General features: G+C 39.9%; 2 long non-coding RNA genes across 2 annotated transcripts in view; one reads left to right on the plus strand and one right to left on the minus strand.

Moving 5' to 3' along the window:
• LOC141771638 (uncharacterized) overlaps window positions 1–18,993 on the plus strand; it is a 229,010-nt gene that overhangs the window by 70,551 nt on the left and 139,466 nt on the right. The gene's annotated exons all lie outside the window — the stretch shown is intronic.
• LOC141771637 (uncharacterized) overlaps window positions 6,349–18,993 on the minus strand; it is a 35,963-nt gene continuing 23,318 nt past the window's right edge. The window contains exon 3 of the long non-coding RNA XR_012594740.1: window positions 6,349–6,558. This is a non-coding gene — a long non-coding RNA (uncharacterized LOC141771637). The remainder of the gene's footprint in view (window positions 6,559–18,993) is intronic.

Consider the following 18,993-nt stretch of genomic DNA (forward strand, 5'->3'; position numbering starts at 1 on the left):
TAAAGTCTTAATATTACAAGAATAAAGTCATAATATTAAAAGAATAAAGTCGTAATATTATGAGAATAAAGTCATAATATTAAAAGAATAAAGTCTTAATATTATGAGAATAAAGTCATAAGTTTACGAGAAAAAAAAGGCGTAGTATTATGAGAATAAAGTCATAATATTATAAATTAATAATTTTACGTGTTATTTTCTTTTTTTCTCATGAAGTTTTGACTTTATTTTTGTAATATTATGACTTTTTTCTCGTTAAGTTATGACTTTATTCTCGTAATATTACGACTTTTTTTCTCGCAATATTATGACTTTTTTCTGAAAATCTCAGATATTTTTCCCTCAATGTGGCCCTAATACTCCGTAGTACATTTGCTCTTTGGCCCTCACTGCATTAGACTTATATACCATACTGTGCTGAAAAATAAGTGCTCACTTCGAGAACTGGAAGGCAGCATTAGTTAGTATCGTCAGTCTCATCTGCTTTGCCTAATTACTGGCATTTCTCAATGTTAATCAAATCAGTTTTTATTCAGAATCATTTGATTCGGTTGTTTCTATCATATATATCATATATCACATATCAAACTGACAATAACCTGATATTTTCAGGTGGAATTTCATTCATTCATTCATTCTGACTGTGCAATATAATTTTCCATTTATGCAAATTTGTTAATAGTCTGTTTATTGTCAATACTGTATATACTGCTCCTATTTTTATACTTCCTTCTATGGTTCATATTTTGTTACACTTTGTTTAGCTCTTTTTTTTACTGTGTTAGCTGATGCATCTTGATTTTTGTACTATCCCCTTTGCTGCTGTACACTGCAAATGTCCCCACTGCGGGACTAATAAAGGAATAACTTATCTTATCTTATCTTAATTCATTTAAATTAGTATTTTTTGAGTACTGAAAAATACGTGCTCACTTCGAGAACTGGAAGGCAGCATTAGTTAGTATCGTCAGTCTCATCTGTTTTGCCTAATTACTGGCATTTCTCAATGTTAATCAAATCAGTTTTTATTCAGAATGATTTCATTCGGTTGTTTCTGTCATAGTTTAAAATTAAGCATTATTGAAACTGTATTTCTGTACTTCTATATGTCTGTAAGTGCAACAGCAAGCCACAAGGTGGCAGGCAAAGACAAAGGGACTAGGCTAGAGACAGCAAAAGTGTAGTCTAACCTGGTTAGATACTGAAGCCTCAATATGACATGACATAACATGACATTTTTGATTCATTTTATTATTTATTATACTATATTTAATTTGCATTATTTCGTTTCTCATCTCTATTTCCTTTTCTTATGTTAATTTATTATATTGCACCATTACTTCAGACATCTGCTATGGAAAGTAATGTTGCCCATTCTGATTGTATTAACCCCCATATCTAGGCCCAAAAGAAAAAATCAATCAGTGCACAAACATGTAGTGTCAAAATCTGTGGTAAAAGGAGTTATGCATAAATGTGGTAGCTGCGTTGGCAAGTTGATGACTACTTTCCCCTGGAAATAATTACTCAAAGCACTGTCTTTTGAGGTTTTAGAGGAATGTCTGTTTTCTTGTTTCCTACCTTATTCATCCATCACCTTTCCATACCTGCATACATATGTACACACACACTCACACAGAGCCCAGGGCGTGGAGTGCAGGGTCGCCCAAGGGCAACAGGTGATAAATTACAGAGCCTCCCACTCAGCTACTATCTCTCCCAGTTCCTCCCTGCCTTTGTTCTGCTTTGGCAGATCCCCCTCATCCTCCCCGGCCTTGTTAAAAGCTCTTTTCACTAAGATTAAAGCAAGAAGGGAAACACAAGGCTCAGCGTCGTGTGGGGGCACGGATGTTTTCCTAAGGTGGGCTACAAGAAAGGCCGGCCTCAAAGGTGTGCAGCAGGCAGAAAGAAAAGAGCTTCCGTTGGGTGCTCTGCTCACCTTTTGTGAGTGTCTCAGTGTTCATTGTGTCTCCCTTGTCGTCTTACTTGTCCTCTCGTCCATTGCAGGTGGATTCACGTGCTTTTAGAAAGACATGTAAAGCATAAAAAGCTATAAAGGGAGGGGGTAACTTTCATGTCACGTCCAGACAGTTTCAATCCAAGATCAAAACAAAAAGTGTTTGGGATGAGCACATTGGGGAAGCCCCTCATAAACCCACAACAACATTCACAATGTTTACAACCAACAATGAGTCATTATCCAAAGGACGCTTTGAGTGAATCACTTCTTGAGACAGGTGGGCTCTGCGGTCGGCTGGCATCACTGTAAATATAAAAGTGTTTGTCACGTCATGAGTCATAGATTGTACAGTAAAACAGAGGGACGCTTGATGGCATGCTGTTTTATAGACAGACACAAAGGCATTCTATGAAGTAAGGGCTATTAAGTCACACTATGGTGTAAACATAGCCCAGAGGTGTGAATGCATTAATGAGTTGAAACAAGTACAAGAATTTTTGTATCTATTCGAGCTGGCGGACTTCACCGATAGAGGCGCTGTGACTGCAGCAACTGAAGTTTGAAAAATTTTAAATCCAACTGTCAAAAACTGAATGAGGCTCTCAGACAGACGGTTATGTGTGCGTCGGAGCGGAGAGCGAACAGTACGGCTCTGATTCAGACTGAGGGGGTGTATTTATGTACATACCTACTCTGCACAGCAGCACTTGTTCAACTGTTTGTTTGGGCACCAGGGCATCCGCTTCAGTTTCTATCCACTGTACTTCAAGTAAAAACCCTTTTAGGTTGCCACACATTAAAAAAAAAAAAAAATTCCCATCAGGGGATCAATAAAGTGCCTTCTTCTTCATTACAGCAGACACCCTCAGGCTATTTGAATTACTTTAAGTAAAGGGGATGGGAGCCTCACGTTAACAAAGGGGGACTGCAGTCTTGGGAAGTATGAGAGAGCATCTCTTGAAGTCATACCGTGGTTATAAAGTCTGGCATATCAAGTTCCTTTTAGCTGTTTATAGTTCACGTCTCTTTCATCTTTCCATTATCAAGACAGATGTAATGGTGTCAGCTATAAATAGAATACAGCCTACTGGACTGCATTTTTATCTATGAACATAAGACCATAATGGGATGGGTATCTCATTATGCCCACATCATACCGACAGCATGGTTTCATTGGGTTATTTATTTACCATCCATCCAAGCTATACCCGCTTATCCTTGAGAGTTGCAGGGGGGTTGTAGCCAATTCCAGCTGACATTTTATTATTTCTTATATTCAAAGGAACAGGATTTGGTAGCATCTATTGGTGTGGTTGCAGATTGCAACCAACTGAATACCTCTCCGCTCACTCCTCCCTCTCCAAGACTGCGATAACGTGAGCCACCGAGTGTAAAACCGAGGTGACTCTGTTTGCCTCGCTCGGAGGCCATCCTTACCATAATAACACTACTTTAGCAAGGTTTTGCACTCTGCTGCTAACGTTACCGCAGTTTCACAAGTGTGTCGGAGAACTGCAGTGACCTTCAGGTAACGTAAAAATGTGAACGTCTCTCTCTAGAGCCAGTGTTTGGTTTGTCTATTCTGGGCTACTGTAGAAACATGGCAGAGCAACATGGTAGACTTCGTGAAGAGGACCCGCTCCCTATGTAGATATGAAGGGCTCATTCTAAGCTAACGATACACAATTCTTAGTTTCAAGTGATTATACACTAATGAAAACATAGTTATGAATATTATATTCCATTTCTGCTAATAGATCCCCAAAATATTACACTCGGTTCCTTTAACATATTTTTTTTTCTCATATTAACTTCTCTATAATTCTCTATACAGATTTAACACCTCTGTGTTCTGACTTAACAGGAGCAAAGATTTGGGGGAAAAAGACTGCATTTTGTTGAGGTGTTCTTTTGGCCTAGTTCACAGAAGTCAACCAAGTCATTTTGATGTGAAGGTTACGTGCTAAAAGACGACTTCCTTTAAGGCCACAGCAGACAGGGTGCTGTAGAGAGACAATCTAAAATAGAACGAAGGCATCACAAGAGGCCCACAGACCTATTGGTTTTCACTTGGCAGACAAGGACATGCACTAACTACAGGAGTAGTTTTGCTGTGTGATTAACTGAACTTAGTATTTGTCAGTTGCACACAAGAAAACATGAATTCACATCTTTCAGATTTAATACTGAGCACAGTCACAGACTCAACGATGTAGGTGGCCATGAAGAGGTACTGAAGTGAGACCAGGTTCCAAAGGAACAGAAGAATGTCAATGAGTTCAAGGGTCCAAGCAAACCCAAAACAGCAACAACACAGGCATCTCATAACAACCACAGCTCTAGAAGCCAACGTCATGCCTAAAGGGTTCAAATGTAATGGAGCAAAGCCTGCAAGCTAGATCAGGCAGGCCATACTGCTACATTCACACATGGCATACTCTGCTTGCTGCAACATATATTCAACACAACCTTTGCAATAAGGCAGACTTTTTAAGTTCTGCCCCCAATGAATATTAGCTGAGAGTTTTTCTGTCTGTGTTGTTGCAGCTTGTGTCTGTGGTGACTCTTTCTAAAGAGGTTGCTCACTGCAGAAATGGTAAGGATTTAATTGGCAATATCACTAATTATCGTCACTCCAAATCTCCTCTGAGCTTGTTGTAAGTCTTCGGGGAAGTGACGAGGTCAGAGCCCAGATGCCAAAACATCAACTGTGTGCATATTCACATAGTAAATCCATTCCACATGAGCTGGCTGACTGAACTAAGGATTTATGACCTCTTTTAGTCAAGTTATATAGAGTTTATCACATTTACTTTGCTTTACTGGCAAAGAAATGTGAGCATAATTACCTTTCTGAAATACACACTGCCAGTTTATTAAGTTTCTCTAACTAAACGCAATGCAGTCTAATACATCAGCCCTGCAACAAATCCTACATTCATGAAGGTTATGTAATGTTCAGTTTTTGTTGAAACAGTTTTAAAGAGGTGTTGATTTATGGTCATTTTCGAAGCCGTAGTTTGTGCTACTGTTGAGCTGTATTTCTATAAGGTTAGACTAAATGCATGCATGCTTTTTAGGTTCTTCAACAAATATAGTTTTCAGTGAGAAAGAGGTCATTTCAGTTAGAGATGTGGTCAGAGGAGATCAGAGGACCGGACCGGCTGTGGTAACAGAAAGAATCCCGCTGACCTCTCCAGTGGCAGATCGTTATCTAAACCCCAGCAGCCTCTTCCTCTATACATCTTCTACTGTCAGTGCTCAAACTCACCTCTCTTCACCTCCACGCAACCACTTCTGTTCTGTCCTTCCGCTTTTCACACACACCACAGCCTGAAGGAGAAAAAGAGCCAACTGTTGTTTGAGGTCAACAAGAAGGTTTCATGTTTGTTTTTGTGCTGCAACTATTATTTTTTTTCACTTGGAAGTAAAATGTGTAAAAGAAACATATTCAAACTAGACTTGACTAAAACAAAATGCCCTTTTTCACAAATTACCTTGACAAATACAGTAGTAGAAAAAGCAAATAATAAAATAAATGATGGCTATACCATTTAGCTTCCTTTACCAAAAAGAAGTTTATTCAAATGTGCTATTAGTATACTTCTTTAAAACTTAAAAATAAGAGAGTATACTTTCAGTTTACTTTTTATGTACTTAGAAATATACTTAACAAAAGTATACGTAAGTATACTTGGCTCATACTGACAAGCATACAGAAAAAGTCTAAGTATATTTGGCTTATAGGCATACTTGAACTTAATCTTTTGATTGAGATTAAGTATTCTTGAGTCGCAGATTCGAGTCTCCGTCTCTGCTAAAAAGTATGCTACAAGTATACTTGCAGTATAAAAAATGATTTAACCAGTATTTTACTGGGAGTAAACTTTAAAATGCACTTTCATAAACTATAAAGTGAGCTATTAGTATAAAATTAGTAAACTATCAGCATACTTATAGTATAGTTGTAGTACAAAATAAAACTTAGGTGTAAACTAGTTGTGTATTGAAAGTTTACTATTCTTACTCTTTAAGTATATTTAAAAGTATACTTTAATAAACTAAAAAGTGGGCAAATTTAGTCCCAAGAAGTATTAAAGTAGTACACTTAAAGGTATACTACTAGTACATTGATATTAGTATACTTCCTACATAAAGTATACTTGGGAAATATATACTCAAACTTTGCTTAAGTATACTTCATAAAATAAACTTGAAGTATACTACTGTTTCTTAAGGGTTAATATATCTGGCATATTCTTTTATTTGTTCCTTAACTTTTTATTGATACTCATACTAAAATTCACAAGCTAATATCTTTTATGTCAAAATAAGACATGAAAGTTCAAATGAGCAACGTAGAAGACTTTAGTTGTGGTGAGAGAATTATTTGCTGCGGGAAGGAAGGAGGGAACAATGAAGAAGAGTGAATACGGTATACATCCTGAAAGAACACAATGCAACAATGTCTTATCCAGCATGTTACTGATTCCTGTTGTTCAAAACATGCATTCTTCTTAGAAGGTCACATCAAATTATTATTTTCACATGTCAGTCGGTTGCGTAAAAGATTGGAATCATCGTCCGAATGTTATTTGCTGAAATCATAAGAAAAAATAAACATTACCACACAATATTTCAATCAACATGCCCTGATGTGTTTCTATCTTCTTCTTGGCCTCATTAAAATAATCAATCACAGTCTTTTGCCTTGTGTTATGACACATATTGACATATGGAAGGTCTTATCATCTGCTTTCACTGGATGTGACTTGTTAAGGAATCTTTGCGTGATGTCATTCACAGTGTGAGGAATTCATACAGATCTGCTGTGAGGATCATCTTGCAGGTCCCCCGAGGGTAAAACAAGTGAAAGAGGAGCCAGAGGCGCCACATCTCCCTTCTTCTATAGCTGACTGTCAGTGCTTGTTCTCTTTTCAGCTCCGGCACTGCAAATAACAAGAACTCATATTTCTTCATTTAGGGGCATTCTGCAAATGTGACTGTCGGTTCATCTTTCAACACACGCTTTAGTGAAAAGACCCCTCCAGAAAACATCAAGGGGCATGCCAGACTGCACGAACACAAAGGCTGATGCTTGCTGGGAAGAAAAGGCTCTTTCCTTTACATTGTATCTGTGTGTGTAGAGGTGGGAGGAAATCCCTGCTTCCCTCAAAGCCTCATTACCCATCTCTCACTATACATATATAGTATCTATGTGCAAAAACAAACTAATTATTAGTCATTCAATCTGCGCCTTTGATGTTATCTTTTCCTTCCCTGAATTGCTTTCTTTGCCACTAACTCGCCCGTCTCAGAGTTTATCTCTCACGTTCTCATATACCTCCCTCAGGCACAAACATATGGCTCTCTTTCCCCTTCCTGTCACACCTGTCAGAAAGCCTGAGAATGTATCCTCTCCATACACATATAATTCTCTCATTTTCTATGTAAAGACAATTTGCATTGTATGAAATAAATACAAATGATATACAAATCCCTGCATGAAGGGATAATTATGTAGTGAATTCTTAAAAACTGTGAACACATGTTGCTAAAACAGACCCCAAACTGAAGTTGATAGAAATAAAGTATAGACCAGGACTACAGGCACAATCTAGGTCAGTGGAACGGTCCAAACGTATGTATGCAATCAGGAGTCCTTCTACAAGTTGTGGCGTTCATTTGCAAGTTCATGCTTGCCTTTGGCTGGCCCTGCAGCGAAGTGTCAGTGAGACAAAACAGTCGCCCCCTGAGTATGATGTCAGAGGCTATGATGGATGACATCACTGACCGCAGCACCCATACATCCACAACTCAAAGAGACGTCTGTGCACATCATCTTTGTGTCTCATAAAGTTTTAGAGGCATCCGAATTCTAAACCAACGCACAAATAATATGTTTAAAACAGTATGTGTATTGTAATGTTACAAAATAATGAAATCGAATACAACTAAACGTGCAAAGTAGTCCGTTCAGCATGGAATTAGTGCTGAAACAACAATAGATTAGTCGATTAGCGAGCAAGAATGCCGATTAAATGCTTGCTCCAGCTTTTTTAAATGTGAGGATTTGCTGCTTTCAACAGTTTTGTATCATTGTAAATTGAATATCTTTGGTTTTGGACTGTTGTTCAGAAAAAACATGCAATTTGAAGACATCACCTTGGGTTCTCATTACAGGGACATTTTGAAGACCATTTTTCACTATCTTTATAAATTTTACAGACTACATGATAAATGGATTATCCAAAAAAAACAACCCAAAAACAGAATAATTTACATTAATTTGCCTTAAATGTAATACATCTGTGAACTTAAGAGGTGCTGTCAGTAGCCCGAACTTACTAATGTGTCCTAATTCCACCTCACAAAAAACCCCTGTCTATTTGTAACAGGAGAGAGGCTCATTGACCTCAGTTAGACGGGTTAATCTATATGGCTGACGGGGACACCCGAGGCCCAGGTGTGCAACACCTGTGCTTTGGTCAGACCGCTCGTGCAGGTGAGTGTGGTTCACCCTCATCCCCTCCCTGCCCTCCCTTAAGCTCCTCTAATTGTGTTGTCATCCCACATCCCCTCGAAAAGCTCCAAACCCAAACTCAGCCTCGCCTCACGCTGCCGTTCTCTTTATTCTTCTCTTTTCCTTTCTTCTCACGCAGAGGAGTGTGTACTGTGTCACCGTGTAGCTGGTAGATGACAAACTGTGTTATATTCTTGCCAGTAGACCTATCAGATGATTAGATATCAAAGTGCAATAAAGTATGAATCTATATACTGTACATGTCCTATTCTCAATTATGTGTTTCACTCATATCTATCTCCCACATGAACAAACTCTAAAACACTATGCTAGACACTAACGCTCTTGCTGGAGATTCAATTTGGCCAACAAATGACATAAATCAACTCACTTACACAGTGGCATGGAGGCTACATTTTTAGTTTTGCCTCGATGTGTTTTTTTTTTAACAGTGAATGAGACTTCAGACTGGGACAGAAGTAGGTCTATAGAATTAAAACAGTCTAAACTAAATCATATAATATGATGGATCACTTCTTTGAGGTCAGCTTTGTGGCGAGGTGGTGATGATACGTTTGTCCTCTGCGTTTGAAGCTGGAGCTCTGTCCTTATGGCCTCTCAAAGTGTGCCTCTGTGTTTTTGCTGAACCTCCTCTCTTTAACTACCTTTTCATTGTCTCTCTCTCTGCCTCATGTCCCCACTGCAAACATTAGCCACACACGTGTCATCTTGGTTTAATTAAAAGGCTAAACTGACTTGGCTAAACGTGTGTCCCCCCCAAGCATCCCCCCCTCTGTCTTTAGCCTCTCTGTCATCATCTCCCTGAATAATTTCATAAAGAGTAATTTCCTTGAAGGGCCATGGCTGACGTGACTGCCTCAAAGGACTCTCAGTTAATAGAGTTAAACCCTGTGGTCCAACAGTAGGCCTTTAGAGGCCCAGGGTTAAATTAGCTGGCCACACTGCTCTGAGTGGCTCGCCTCCAGGGGCCTGAACAAAACACAATGGAGCACGGGGATTGCCTTTTGTGGAGGTGACAAAGTTTTGAGGCTGAGTAGGGGGGGTCAGGAGTCCTTTTGAGCTCACTTGGGAAACTGGCAATTCAGCCAATTCCTTATTTAGTTACTATGACAACAATGCCTCACACAAGCGTAAATATGCATCTTTTTATAATCCACTCAATCGCGCTATGATTTTACCACTGTATATAAGAAGTGGACGTAGTCACCGTGATGTCAGCCATTGGTTTGTGGACTGCCGTTTTAAAGCCTTTTTGTTGCCTTTTGCAACCAGAAGTGACACGAGAGGGAGGAGCTAAGTACAATCGAACGCTCAATAAGACATTTTCTAGGCGACCAAAATGTTATAATTAACATTCATGAACTGAATACACACTGTGAAAGGGTTAAAGTTGGAAAACGAAAACACGGACAACTCCCAGACCTGACAACGTCGTGGTAGCGACCTGTCAATCACAAGGTAGCCACCCCCTAAAGCATAACCTGCTTTATGGTCTATTTGACTCTAAATGGGACCATAACTTACTAAATGAACATCATGCTGTATTGAAGAAGACTTGAAACTAGTGATTGAGATCATAAACTCATGTTTACAATGTTTACTGAGGTAATAAATCAAGTGAGAAGTAGGCTCATTTTCCCATAGACTTCTATACAATCAGATTATTTTTGCAACCAGAGGAGTCGCCCCCTGCTGGCTATTAGAAAGAATGCACGTTTAAGACACTTCAGCATTGGCTTCACTTCTCAGACCCGGAGGTTGCCCTCTGGATTTTACCACTCTGCACTACTTTCATCCACTTCTCTCCATGAGTTTCACACACTTCATTTCTGATTAACCTGCTCATCACTTTAGACAAAAGCAGACCTTTAGGCAAAGATCACCCACCAGAACACCCACTCCCCCGTTCCCCACTCCTCCCCCTCAAGTCAGAAACAAATAACCTCCGCTGGGATCTCTCAGCAGGAGGCTTCAGCGGTGCAGAGCTGCTGCTCACGTTCCCGCGTCCAGCAGCTGCAGAGATGAGAACCTTTTGGTGTTTCTCTGCTTAAAGTGTGACTTTACCTTACAGTAAACAATATGAGAACATATGGAGGACATGTGGAGCGTATACCTCACAAGATGCCCACTTCTTCGCCTGTAAAACTTTTCAACGAAAGCACAATTACTTTCCCCGTGTAAATGTGGTATTGATTAGTTGCCGAGCCAAATATCGCTCTGATGTTGTGATTGCAGTGGAAACAGTGTTAGCGCTTCTCTTTGATCACCACACATGTAACTAATAGCAACACAGCACATGAAGCTGATTCATCTTCATACAATGGAACAAAGTTGCTCAGGTGGAAAATGTCAGGTCTGGGTGGAGCGCTCAGGTGAAATTTAACTGACAAGGGCGAAAAATGAAATTAAAGTCTTAGGAAAGTCGAGTGGAGACGGCATCGTTCTTGATGTGTGGATGAATGGAGGTGGGAGGAGGCTTATTTGGGGTTTGTTTGCCCGTAGCCATGCTGAATCAGCTCCGACCGTTCTTGACTCAGAGCTGCGAGTGGCTGCCGGCCAGGACAGGACAGGCAACCCCGGTGACCTAACTTCCTCTACCTTCAAGACACACGCTGACTCACACACAACTTCCACTACTTTCTAGACATCCATACACACTAAAGGCTTGGGTTAGTTATTGCATGGGCACATGGGTATGCATGTGTGTGTGTGCGCGTGCATGAAGCTCTTTCATTTCCTCTGTAATCTCTTAATCATAGAGCCCACCTGGGGGCTGCAGCCTCTGTTTGCACAGCACTCACTTTCCATGATGTCACTTCCTCTCTCTCTCTCTCTCTCTCTCTCTCTCATATACACACACATCTTATACCTAGTTCCCACATAAACAGCTAAAACAAAAAATCTGTCTTCTTAAAAAGCTCCACTCAATCTTTTTATTGTGTGCTATGATGATGTTATGAGATGCTTTTAGGTGTGAAAGAGTAAAGGAGAAAGTTGGGAATTGAAATAGACATTTTGTTGAAGTGACTAAAGTTCAAGCCCACAAAACAACACTGCACACGTGACTGAGGAGAGCTGCCAGGAGTCTCGAATAACATCACGCTATTTTAAGTGTTTGTTGTTGTGGGTTTTAACAGAGAAGAGAAACTCAGGAAGTTTACTCTGGGCTTCCACAGATTGCGTTTGTCTCCGAGGTTTTATCTGGATTCAACTCCGTTGGACAAATGGTCGTAAGAACTGAGTAAATATGGAAGGCCTTAAGAGCCTTGCAAAGGGACAAACCAGTTCATTAATTGATATTTAATGAGACAAAAGTGTTACAAGAACTGTAGTTGGTTGTAACCTGAATTTGAACATGTAGAAATAAATTGCAGTTCACATAGATAGTTCACACACTGTGATCACAAATTATCTCAGTGCTACATAAATAATATTTAAGTTAAAAAAATCTAAATGAAAATTGAGGAATCCCCGAAGTAATTTCCTTTAATTTTTTTTTAAATGTACTAATTCTACCATTTATTTAGGCATTAATGTATTTTAATTAGGGCTGTCAAAATTAACGCGATAATAATGCGTTAACACAAATTTGTTTCACTAATTTCTTTAACGCATTAACGCAATCAATCTTTCAGAGGTTGTAGCGGGCTCAGTTTTAAAGCTAGAGTGAAGATACTGGCTAGCTTGTCACCAAGGAGGTTAAATAATGCTCCAAACTTGCGCTAAATTTTAGCAAGGAAAAACTGTCATGGCCATTTTCAAAGAGGTCCCTTGACCTCTGACCTCAAGATATGTGAATGAAAATGACATAGTCATAGTCAAGTCAGCACACTGACACACTGACAGCTGTTGTTGCTTGTTGGGCTGCAGTTTGCCAAGTTATGATGTGGGCATATTTGTTATGCTAAATGCAGTACCTGAGGGTTTCTGGACAATATCTGTCATTGTTTTGTGTTGTTAATTGATTTCCAATAATAAATATATACATACATTTGCATAAAGCAAGCATATTTGCCCACTCCCATGTTGATAAGAGTATTCAAAACGTGACAAATCTCCCTTTAAGGTACATTTTGAACAGAAAATGTGATTAATTGCGATTAACTATGGACAATCATGCGATTAATCAAGATTAGATATTTTAATTGATTGACAGCTCTAGTAAAAATCTAAATGCAAATTGAGGAATGCCCATGTAATTTCCTTTAATTTTGTAAAACTGTTTTAATTTACAAATTCTACCATTTATTTAGGAATTCAATCAAAATGAGCCAAACCCATAATGACATCACTGAAGATTTATAATACTTTTCAATATGAAAGCATACAGTGGTTTGGTTATACAGATTTCAGAAACTAAACTGCTGAACCGAATCTTTCCAGCCTCCCCTCATATGTTTAGGTCATAGGTAAAATGATAGTGAACATCTGATCTCTCACTCTGGGACACCTGTTCTACTTTATTGGGTTACTACAATCTTTTTTTAGTGTCAACGACTTTTATGGAAACACATCACATCATCCACAAAACAGAGCAAAAAATAGAGACATCTATTTTCTGATCCATCAACACATTACACAACACAATGCATGTTCCTCACGTGTTGGGAAGAAGTGATGAAATACTATAAATGAAAGATTTCACTGGAGGGCTGTTCTCCTGAAAACAAACCTGCAGAGCGGGAGAAGTGGAGCTTCACTCCCATAAATGCTCCTTTTGTGTGTGTGATTGAGACAAAACACAAATCTATCAGCACATATGGATTTTGAATGAGGGCATGTGTTTTGCAATAATAAGTATGTGTGTAGGTATACTTGTGTGTGGTTGTGGGAGTGTGTGCACACACTCATTAACTGCTGGAGGGCAGAAAGTAGACTCCCATGCTAATACAATAGAGCACATAGATATACAACAACAACTTATCCAGTTCTTATAAGTAATATGTTGTTACCTGGGATGGCAGCAAAACATTGCCTGGAGTAGTGAGCTTCTGTGCTGAGAGCAGCTGCTCATAGTTTTATATGTTTTAAATTAGCATGCGAGAACTGAAGTGACTCAACCGTATGGACCAGAAAACCAGATTTGAATATTATAGGTCTAGGGCTTTTATTGTGAAGTAATAAAGTTTGCTGTCCTGGTTCGAACTACAGAGCCTCTGTGTTATTGTTTCATAAATATAGGCGCAACTCAACCCATTCCGCACAACGCAAGTGGTTGATGCCTTTATTTGCGGTGCGAAAGATCATTCTGAAAAAAATTACATTGCTTTTCCGCCACGTAATATTCAATTTAATTAGCACGTCAATATATTTTTTCGAAACTGTTCTTTTTGTCATGAATACTTTCACGCAGAATGTGAATATTATGCAGCAAAAAGGTAGATTTTCTGAGTTTCCCCACCGCAAATAAAGGCATCAACCAATCATGTTGTGCGGAACGGGTTGAGTTGCGCCTTTATTTATATAACAACAACACTGAGGCTCTGTAGTCCAAACCAGGACGGCAAACATCCTTCCGTTCTTACCTTTCACAATAAAAGCCCTAGATATGCAATATTCGCAGGCAAGTATTTTGCATTGTTGTGTTGTTTATTCGTCACGCCCCCAGTGTGTAACGACCTTTAAGGGTGAAAAACTCCCACACACTGTCTCGTTTACTGCTGGTGTATATATTTACAATGTTTTTCAGCCATCCCATACAGTAGTATTTAAGCTGTGAATATATGGAACACTTTGATTCAAAATCCAGAAAATGAACCTCTGTTAATACTTAAAGTGCCTATAAGACATTATCCTGAAAAGCTTTTAAAGTTTATCAATAAAGTTTTTCATATTACTGTATTATTGTTGTAATATCATATCATACTCACACATGCATGGATTTGAGTGTTGGTACGTGTGTGTCAGAGAGTTTGGGTGGGATATTTAAACATTTACATACATTGGTGCCTCCAGCTGGAGTCCGTCTATTTGTGTTTTTTAGAAATATTTTAAAGGTGGGATCATATCATCTCAGTTAGCTGTCCGGAGCTGTTATTATCGCAGATTTTCCAGTGCCTGGCAGGCATTGAGGCTTGTTATCCTCCACTGGACAGAATCAAGGCCATCATTTCTAAAATACACAGCAATTTGCCAGTAAAATAACCAGCTCCCACTAGCCATTCAAATAAATCATTTTAAGCTCCTCTGACACGGCACTGGCTAGACGGTCCCTAATAAATGCTTCAAGTTAACGCACACTCAGCAAGGGATCTAGGTTGCCACACACACATTATACAGACATCAGACACATTCATACACATGAGCGCATGAACAGAGACGAGCACACACACAATCTCCCCACATCCTCCTGTACGGCGTCTCTCCTGATCCCCTCAGCCTAAGCCAGTCTGCTCTGCCTCCCTCTCAACCCAAACAAGCTCACGTTTGGAGAAGAAATTGGTCCAATAAATCAAAACTGTAACCAACACCAGCACCACGCCTGTGTTTCTCTGTCCCGCTGACCCCAGGAGCCCCATTAAAGAGCTCTAGTAGGGTCCAGGGAGGAAACGGGGCAGCCTGAACGCCTTCCTCTCTTCCCCGCCTGGCCCAACGCAGCACACGGCACAGCACGTTTCCCACACACTGTCGGGGTTCACCTCTGACTTCTGACCCTAAAGAGGGGGGTTGGATTGGTGTAGGGGGAGGGGACCACCCAGTCAGCCTCTAAGGGGGCCCCCTGGGGATGGGACGGCTGAGGGGTGTGGGGCTAAGACTTCAGGGGACATCATTATAGTGGGTTAGGGAAGGGGAAGAAGATCAGAGACATGGTGGTAGTGGTGGTGGATGGGTTGGAGTTGAGCAGAGGATGGGAAAAAAAAAACTGTGAAGGAGGGGTGAAAGGGGCTTTAAACTTTGTGAATGGGTGTCGGGGGTCACTAAGTGCTTCACTAAATGACCAGAGGACGGACAGAGAAACAGTAAACACTCACATCTGGGAGAATACTTGTCCCGACGCTTGTATCTCTCTGACCACACCTGAGGGTGGGGTCTTACCTGATTTGTGTGATTTTGCCACTCGGTATAATCTGAGAGATGAAGGACCTCACTGATTGAAGTGCGGTTGCTGCTAGAGGGTGAAGTGATAACATTAGTGCAGGAGCGAGTAAAAGGACTGATGGAGTGAAGATAGACTGATTCTGTCCCTGGGTTGTAAATCTCCCCCTTTATCACCAACCAAATAATAGTCCCAGGGCATTCACTCGGACAGGAAGGCGCCCCAATAAAGCTGCTAGATTGTGCCGACACATCATTACTGTAGAAACTGCCATTCACGTTTCACCGTTATTTTTTTGTCAGAGTTATGCTACATTATTGTTACAGGGGTATTGTTGTGAGCAGTTGTTTTTGGCATCTGAGATTTGAGATCTTGATTCTTGACATCAGTGTTTTTCTCACTTTATTGTATGGATTTATCTTCTGGATAACATATTGTTTACCATATGTCTTCAGGCTTTTACACTTTGGAAATGTACTAACATGAATGTAAAGTAACACAATTTGTAGTCAATGGCCTAAAACATTCAAACACCTCCACCAACAGCTTTTGGCACTTAAAGCATAAGGCTGGTGGTATTCTATGTTTTCGTATTGTCAACAAATCCCATGAAAAGACCAAAACCAATGAATCTGTCTCTTGATACTCTCTGACTTCCTTACATTGTCTGTTGCCTATTGGTTACTGCAGCCATAAATCGGGGTAGGGCTGGGCGATATGGCCAAAATCTTTCATCTCGATATAGGTCATTTCATATCTCGACAACGATATACATCACTATATAGCATGTTTTCTAGTTGATTCAATAAATAAAAATAGTCTATATGAAATAACCACATGGTAAAGCGGTATACTCCTGTGTGATATAATACTTGATAAAAGAAAAGTTGAGTATTTTCTCATTTTAAGAACAGTTTTTAAGTGCAATTATAGAGAAAAAAATAAAAATAAATACAGGCCTAGTCTACATCGCGATAGAAAGGATATAGAAAAATACCATATTTCTGAATATAAAGGAACATGTCACCCAGTGCAATGGCGGGACTCACTGATGTGTATGTAACACATGAGGAGCTCTACAGTATGGCAGAGGAATAAGCTATTTCAGGGTTATAATATGATTTAAAGTTACATTGTCTATTACAACTACATGTGGAGAATGCAGATGAGATGAGTGAGTTAGAAGCTTTTATAGCCCTAAAATATACAATAAAGGTTTCTGAAAGAGCAGAAATGATTGTTATTGTCTTATGATGCATCACAATGATCATAATATTGATCAGAGCCCGCATACTGTTACGTTGACCTGACCGTGTTGGGGCCATGTTGTGTTTGGTTTGAGTGTGGCAGGTCAGCGGTGGACGGAGCATAACAGATAACACATGCAAAGGGGAAGAGAGGAACGGGCAAAGAGGGTAATAAAGAAAGAGTGACAGTGGAAACAGAGCAACAAGGAGCGTGAACACAAAGAGATTTGACAGAGCAGGAATGTGCCGGCAGGTAGTGCAGGGGCCCAGGAAGCAGGGAGACATGGGAAAACATGGAGGGGGGGAACAATAGCAACGGTGTGTGTGTGTGTGTGTGTGTGTGTGTAGGGGTAGATCAGTTTACCCACCACCACTTACCTGCTCAGCACAGCACTCACGCTGGGGGCAGGCCTCAAAGAGAAACGCATCAATGGCGACTATTCATATCAGCACATGACTGTGTGTACGTGTGTGTGTGTGTGTGTCTGTAACAGACTGATTAATTGATGCCAAGATAAGGTGGGGAGGAAATCGTTCAGACTTTTGTCAGGTGCATTCTAAAATAAGCACAGATGTTTGAATTGTGGTTTCTATGAACTCTAAAAAGTAAAAAGTGATTCCCGCTGTGCGATAACTCCTTTAAATGAGCTGCTCTCGCCGCTGCTTTAATTACACCGAGTGGATTAACACATTTTCTGGCACTGATACAGAGAGAAGATTATGTAAGGATGTGTGGCGGAGCTCTTCATTACGCACAAACATCTCATTTAGACACGCAGGTAATGATGATCGTGTACGAGGTTAAATGGCTCGTATCACATGAATCCCCGTGAGCGAAACATTTGGTTTCAGCCAATTAAAGGGGGGGGGGGAGTGGGGGTTGTTTTAGGAAATCAACACAATGGGGATTTTCTTGGAAAACAAGGGGGATTTTGGGGAACGGTCTGACAGCAGAGAGATATTAAGTTTCTAATATTTTTCTCTCATATTTAAGGCAGAGTTGATTTAGATTTTCTTTTATGAGGACGGCTTGTAAACATGCCAAGCCTCAAAATCCCCCTTAATAAATGTTTTGGTCCTTTTGTGTCTTGTGCTAGTAAACTCTCCAACACACAAAAAAAGGCATACGGAGAGATAAGACTTCATCCTCACAACCACACTGGGAGGTAATAGGGTCAAATAGTGTACTTAAGGACAGTTTTGAGGTACTTGTACATAGTATTTCCAGTTTATGTTACTTAATACTGCTACTCTACTACCTTTCAAATAGTGCTTTTTAGTCCACAACTTTTATTTGACAGCTATAGTTACTTTGCAATTTAGGATTTTACATAAAACACATATGATGCATTGCTATAGATTAAAGGACCCAAAAGTATATACACTTGGTTTGTAAGTTTGTATCTTGATTGTTTAGTCCGTACAGAAACTGAAGTGTTAAAACAACAAATGGCTGTTTTATGGGGGGTTATGTGCCGGACTGAGAGGTGGTATCAATCTTCTCCTCTAAATCTCGGCAAGAAAGCAAATAATACTTCCAAAAGTACTAAGTACTTTAAAGGGTAACTTCAGTATTCTTCAACCTGGACCCTATTTCCCCATGTGTTTGTGTCTAAGTGACCAATGGGGACAACAATTTCTAATTTGAATGTTGCTTGCATTAAAAGTGGTTGTTTTTGCTACTGACTCAGATTGTTATTATAAGTGTCAGACAACATTATGGAAAGGACCCTACAGAGAAATAAAATGTTTTCTTGATCCGGTCTGTTTGTTATTGTGTCCAAGTCTCATTCTCTGAATATCCGTATACTCAAATGAATATGGGCAGCCATCGAATTCAAAGACCTCATCCACATTGTCAAAATCATCTAAATATTCAGCCATGACATTGAAAATCTTTTAGATAACACTAAGCTACGCTTTCTGTACTCCAACACAACAAACTCTGCCTGGCTGGCACTCGCGTTTCCACCATGGATGTATTCCACTATTCCACCGGCAACACGTCACCTCGCCAGATTTCAGAACCCGACTTCTTGTTGGAACAACACTCTTTCCATAATGTCAGATATTTATAATAACAATCAGAGCCTGTCGTGGCAAAAACAAGAACTTTTAGAGGACGTAAATGACGGTGTCAGCTTGCCCCAATAGCACCATATTGCAGCAGCTGCCGTCTAAAGCGCTCGCCCTCAATAAGATAAGA

Source organism: Sebastes fasciatus, chromosome 7 (genome assembly GCF_043250625.1).
Source record: "Sebastes fasciatus isolate fSebFas1 chromosome 7, fSebFas1.pri, whole genome shotgun sequence".
Classification (NCBI taxonomy): Eukaryota; Metazoa; Chordata; class Actinopteri; order Perciformes; family Sebastidae; genus Sebastes; species Sebastes fasciatus.